Source organism: Amblyomma americanum, chromosome 1, assembly GCF_052857255.1.
Source record: "Amblyomma americanum isolate KBUSLIRL-KWMA chromosome 1, ASM5285725v1, whole genome shotgun sequence".
In the NCBI taxonomy this organism is placed as follows: domain Eukaryota; kingdom Metazoa; phylum Arthropoda; class Arachnida; order Ixodida; family Ixodidae; genus Amblyomma; species Amblyomma americanum.
Window position 1 is genome coordinate 59,748,422 of NC_135497.1, and position 6,107 is coordinate 59,754,528.

A 6,107-nucleotide genomic window follows, 5' to 3' on the forward strand; every position below is an offset into this window, starting at 1 on the left:
CCATCCGACACGGAGCAGCGAGGAGCTGTCAAGGGACGACTCCACCTCGGCTGCTGCCAACGCTGGTGGAACGGACGCATCATCCGGGCTCTGGGCGGCAGACAACAGAAGATCTCCGCCGGGTAAGAGGGATTTCTTGCGTTTTGTTGAGGCAGGTATGGTGGTTAGTTTGTGAGGCCCATGGTCGATACGAGGAGAACGTTAGCCGCTAAAGATAGCGAATCTAATCCTGAGAATGAAATGAGGTCGAATCCTCGCCAGGAGCAGCAATCGCTAGAGGGCGGTGTAGAAACGGGAATGGATCAGAACGAGAGAACGAATATGGAGGATGATTTCAGTGTGGAGAGCATGTTACAGGCCGACGACCAGAGACAGACATTGTTGCTAGGCGCTACAGGAACTGATACAGAAAAAAATGGCTATTCGCCGTATGGAGTTAAAAATGGAAATGGAACTACGAATGCGTGAAATTGAATCCAGGGAGCGACTGGCACTTAAGCAGATATAGCTTGGGCTGTCGAATGGTCGAATGTCACCGCTTGGGTCGGTACAGAGTGATGAACGGTGTATAGGCTCAGATTCAATATCACAATGTGCGAAAGTCCTTAAGGGCTACAGAATGCCATGCGATGCAGATGTACCATTGTGGTTTGAGGAGGTGGAGAAGCTTTTCACTACTTTCAATGTTCCAGACAGTAGCCGAGTGCACTTAATTTTGCCGGCACTGACAGAGCGAGTCAGATACTTACTTCGTAACCTCGACCGAGCCAAATGCACTGATTACGAGGCTGTAAAAACAGCGGTTCTAGAAGAATTAAAACTCACTCCGACTGAGTACCTTGAGAGATTTGAAAAAGCAGCGAAAAGGAAGGAGGAAACGTGGGCTCAGTATGCGTCTCGCGTGAAAACGTATTTAATGTACTACATCCAGGCTAGAGAGGTAGACTCAAAAGAGGCTTTGACCGATCTCATGGTGTCCGGTCGCATTAAGGCAAGCCTCAGCCCGGAGGGCATTGAATATGTGCGCCTTCGAGAAGGAGAGAGTTGGCTGAAGCCTAAAGAAATATCAAAGGCCCTACAGACCTAAGAGCAAGCAAAAGGTAAAGGGCGGGCTGCGAGACAGATTACAGTGCCAGTACTGCAAACGGGCCAAAAGCAGGGTAATGTTGAAAAACCCGCAGTAAAGTGCCACCAGTGCCATGGACTGGGTCATGTTGCTAGGAATTGCCCCCGTGTAACAGCAAATGAGCCGCGCCAGCAACAAGCATATGGGCACAGGCGGAGGGTGCAAAAGGTCGCGCTGGTAGATGAGACAGAAGGAAAGAACGCAGCGGTAAACCAAGGCGCGGTTATAACTGCAAAAGTAGGAATGCCTATGCAAAATTCAAGGGCAGCCGCATCGAGACTACAGTTCGTAGAGCTTTTATGCGGAGACGTCTGCACAGAGTCATTGCTTGATACGGGTAGTGAAATCACGGTAATGAGAGAGAGCATACTACCGCAGGCGCTGGCGGAACCATCGGGGACAGTGAAGCTAGTGTCGGCTTTCGGCAGATCTATTCAGGCGAAATTGGCGACGATTCCTCTAAGAATATCTCATAAAGGAACAATCGCAGACGATCCAAAGATAGGCATAGTATGTGCCCTCACCAATGAGCTTACTGAGGGGGTGGACTGTTTGCTGTCGTCAGAAGACTGGCAGCTGCTTAGGAAGCACAGCGATAGAGCGTTCACAACAAGTCCTAGTACTACAGTCAGTATGGCGGCGAATAAAGAACCTAAAAATGCGGCAAATCAGAAGTGTGAGGCACTGGCTTGCGAAGTTGGCAGGGTACCAAATGATGACGTTCCGCGAGACGAAGCAGAGCCACCTGGGACAGAAGATACAGTGGCACTGTCTAGCCAGCGAGAAATGTTTCGAGCAGCGCAGCTCGCTGACGAGAGCTTGAGGAAGGCATGGGAAAATTCTAAGCACGGAAAAGCGGGTATGTTCATTACTGAGGGAATTCTACACCATTGGGACTCAATAGCGGGCACTAAAGTGCGACAACTGGTGCTTCCGCAAGAAAGACGAAAGGAAGTTCTGTCCTTGGCGCAAGAATCGCTGTGGGGTGGACACCTGGGTCCAAGGAAGACCAAGGCCCGCATAAAGTACAACTTTTATTGGCCTGGTATGGAAAAGGAGATCTCACAGTACTGCCTGTCTTGTCATGGGTGCCAAATACGCTCAGACCGGCGTCACTCTGACAACATACCCATCACCCCATTGACTCAGCCTGAACACTCCTTTCAGGTTAACGTAGCTGTCATAGGGCCTCTTGACACGTCATCTGGAAGGGGTCACAAATATGCTCTGTGCCTTGTCGATTTATGCACGAGATGGCCAGAAGTCGTATGCCTTCGTTCCCTGACTGCAAAGGCTGCGTGTGACGCCCTTTTATAAATATTCAGTCGAACCGGAATTCCGCAGACAATCTGTTCGGATCAGGGAACAAATTTTAAGGCTCAACTCACGCAACTGATGCTAGAAAAATTAGGTTGTTCCCCTCGATTTTCTACCCCAGAACATCCTGAAAGCAATGGCACCGTGGAAAGATGAAATCGGGTGCTTAAGAATATGCTGTTTCATGTCATAGAAAAGGACCCGCATAATTGGGATAAGCTGCTCCCTTTTGTGTTGTGGGCTTACCGCGAAGTTCCCCACGACACTACGGGCGTAGCACCCTTTCAGCGTTTGTATGGTCGAAACCCGACAGGTCCGCTTACGGTTCTTCGCCAAACGTGGGCAGGAGAAGTCAGTGTACCAGCGACGCTAAGGGAGGAGCCAGCTAAATACTTGAAACAGCTACGGGAAAAGTTTGAGCTAGCGGCCAGTGTGGCTGGGCTCACAAGCACGGTGCGACAGGCTAGCTACGCAGAAGCCTACAACAGAAGGACGCGGAACAAAGTCTTTAACGCGGGCGATCAAGTGCTCATTTTTGACACAGACCGCACCACTAAGATGGCCCCGAAGTGGTTCGGTCCCGTCACAGTAATTGGGTGTGAAAGGCAACATTCGTATCGGGTAGAGAACGAACAGGGAAAATGATCAGTGGTGCACGCCAACCGGATGAGACCGTACTATGCGAGGGTGAGCCATTTGGGGTGGTGTTTGATGAAGATCATGAGTTTGGGGAAGTAGAGTGCGCGCCACAAGTTGCGCCACCGCTACTAGACGAGGACCTAATACCATTAGAAAAGTTAGCCCACCTACGGGAGCAGGAGCAGAATGAAGTGCGAAGACTGTTCACAAAGCACCGCTCACTTTTAGATGGCAAGCCGGGACTGGCAAAAGTAGGCGTACACCGAATTGAGCTAGAGGAAGGGTTCAAACCGAAAAAAGCTTTTCCTTATCGGGTGCCTGAATTACTCAAGAAAGTTGTTGTTGTTGTATGGGGTTTTATGGCGCATAAGCAACTATGGCTATCATGCGCCAAACACAAGGTTAGATGATGCTATGTCAAGTGTACAGAGGTTACATTATAATAGATTTAAAACACTGGCTTTCTTTAGAAACTTACAAACAAGTGAAAATTCGACGAGTGTTTGCTCGCCTAAAAGCAATGCGGGATGAAATGGAATGTGTTCATTGTAAAATACCGTAAAAACTTTTTGTCTAAGTTCTTCGAGATGCGAACAAGAAATTAAAATGTGATTTACTGTGAGCTCTTCACCACACATTTCACACACAGGTTTGTCTTTTTTTGTTAATAAGAAGTTATGGGTGATGTGTGTGTGACCTATGCGTAAACGACATAAAATTACTTCGATAAAACGCTCTTTATGGTGGCATGATTTCCATTCTTTTATAATGGGCTTTATGGTATGCAGCTTGTTGTGTCCTTCATTTTCCCAAGAAGCTTGCCACTTGTCTCTTAGTCTGCTATGCACTAACTTCATGTAATCCCTAGGAGGCAAATTCACGTTTTATTTCCATGGTTCTGGTTTGTGCAGCACACATGTCGGCTCTCTCATTGTCCTGAATGCCAACATGACTGGGAACCCAGCACAATTTTATAACATGTTTTTGTGTTTTGACCTTTACTATATTATGTATGATGCTTCCAATCATTGGCTCCGTGGCATTTTTAGAGTTTAATGCTGTAAGGACGCTCAGTGACTATGTATAGATGATGCTGTTTTTGATGTTTTCATTTGTTATTTTCTGCACCGCAACACTAATAGCATAACACTCCGCGGTGAAAACTGTAGCACATGAGGGAAGTCGTACTGCATTTTCATTTTTTCCTTGTATTACTGCGCTTCCTACATGAGCATGAGTTTTTGACCCGTCAGTATAAAATGGAGTGTAATTTCTGTATTTTTCTTGTAGTGCTAGATATTCTTGTATTATCTGGTCGTGTGGTGTACAAGTTTTCCTGAGGCGTGTTAGTGTGACGTCACACACTGTGGGAAGAGTGTACCACGGTGGTAGCGCTTCGCATCTTGGGGCAATATTTTTAATTTCATTTAGTATGTTTAGTGCTTGGCATTTTTCTTCGAAGCGCAAGAGCAACGGCTTAATTGCGTGAGGCTTGTTGTTGAAGAGTATTCTGGATGGGCATTTCGTGACGATTGAGTAACAGAGATGTTTGGGGTGAGAAAGGATTTTGAGGATGTATGTACAAGTTAGTGCAGTTCTTCGATCTTCTAAAGAAGGTTCATTCGTTTCCACATACAGACTTGCTATTGGTGAAGTTCTGTAAGCACCAGAAGACAACCTTAAACCAAGATTGTGGATAGGATCTAGTCGTTTTATGTAGGACGGTCTTGCTGAGCCATATACTATGCACCCATAGTCTAACTTAGAGCGAACCAGAGAACGATATATATGTAATAGGCATGCCCTATCAGATCCCCAGCGTTTTTTTGACAGTAGTTTTAGCACATTGAGGGCTTGGGAAGCTTTTTTCTTTAAGGTGTTTATATGTGGCAAGAAAGTGAGCTTTTTATCGAAAGTTATCCCTAGAAATTTATGCTCTTGTTTGACAGGTAATTGGGTTTGGTTTAGATATATTGTGGGGTTGGCCTGTAGGCCTCGTCTCAAAGAGAACAGAACCGCTACTGTTTTCTGAGGGAAAAATCTAAATCCGTTTCTATCTGCCCAGGTAGCCAGTTTATTTATTGTTATTTGTATCTGTCGCTCACAGGTGGGTATGCTGGATGACGTGCATGCTATTTGGAGGTCGTCTACGTAAACAGAGTACATTATGGATTTTGGGATTACTTTTTCTATTGAGTTCATTTTGATGATGAATAAGGTCGTGCTGAGGATGCACCCCTGGGGTACGCCAGTTTCTTGTGTAAAAGTGTTGGAGAAGGTTGCACCTAGGCGGACTCGGAACGTGCGGATGGTTAGGAAGTCATTCAAACAGCTCAGCATCCTGCCGCGGATACCTAGGTCCGCTAGGTCACGGAGGATACCGAACCTCCACGTGGTATCGTAAGCCTTCTCCATGTCGAAGAAGACCCCGATACAGTGCTGGTTGTGGATGAACGCTTCCCGAACTGTGTTCTCAAAGCGAACGATGTGATCGGTTGTGGAACATGTCTTTTTAAAACCGCACTGGTGTATATCTAAAAGTTGCCGGGACTGAAGTATGAAGGTTAGTCTGATGTTTAGAATGCTTTCGAATGATTTTGCCATACAGCTAGTGAGTGCTATTGGCCTGTAACTGGTGGGAGTAGTTGGTGGCTTGCCAGGTTTTAGGAAGGGTACTATGATTGCTTCTTTCTATGCTTGGGGGATTTCTCCACTCATCCATATTTTATTGAAAAATTTTAGGAGAGCCTCTATGGCAGTCTCAGAGAGGTGAGCAAGCATGGCATAATGTATATTGTCTGGGCCTGGTGCTGTCATTTTACCGGATGTTAGTACTGTGTTTAGTTCCTGCATTGTAATAACCTGATTGTAGTCTTCGTGTATGCATGTTCCAAAGGGAAGTTTTTGTTTTTCTACTATTGTTTTGTGCTTTTGAAATGTTTGTGTATAGTTGGATGAGCTTGAAACTGTGGAAAAATGCTCACCCAATATGTTGGCCGGTTCTTCTAATGTTGTTTGAGTACCG

At 46.2% G+C, this 6,107-nt stretch overlaps 1 pseudogene; it reads left to right on the forward strand.

The window, feature by feature from the left end:
- Nucleotides 1-529: 529 nt before the first annotated feature.
- On the forward strand, nt 530-2,150 carry LOC144098846 (uncharacterized; annotated as a pseudogene).
- The last annotated feature ends 3,957 nt before the right edge of the window (nt 2,151-6,107 follow it).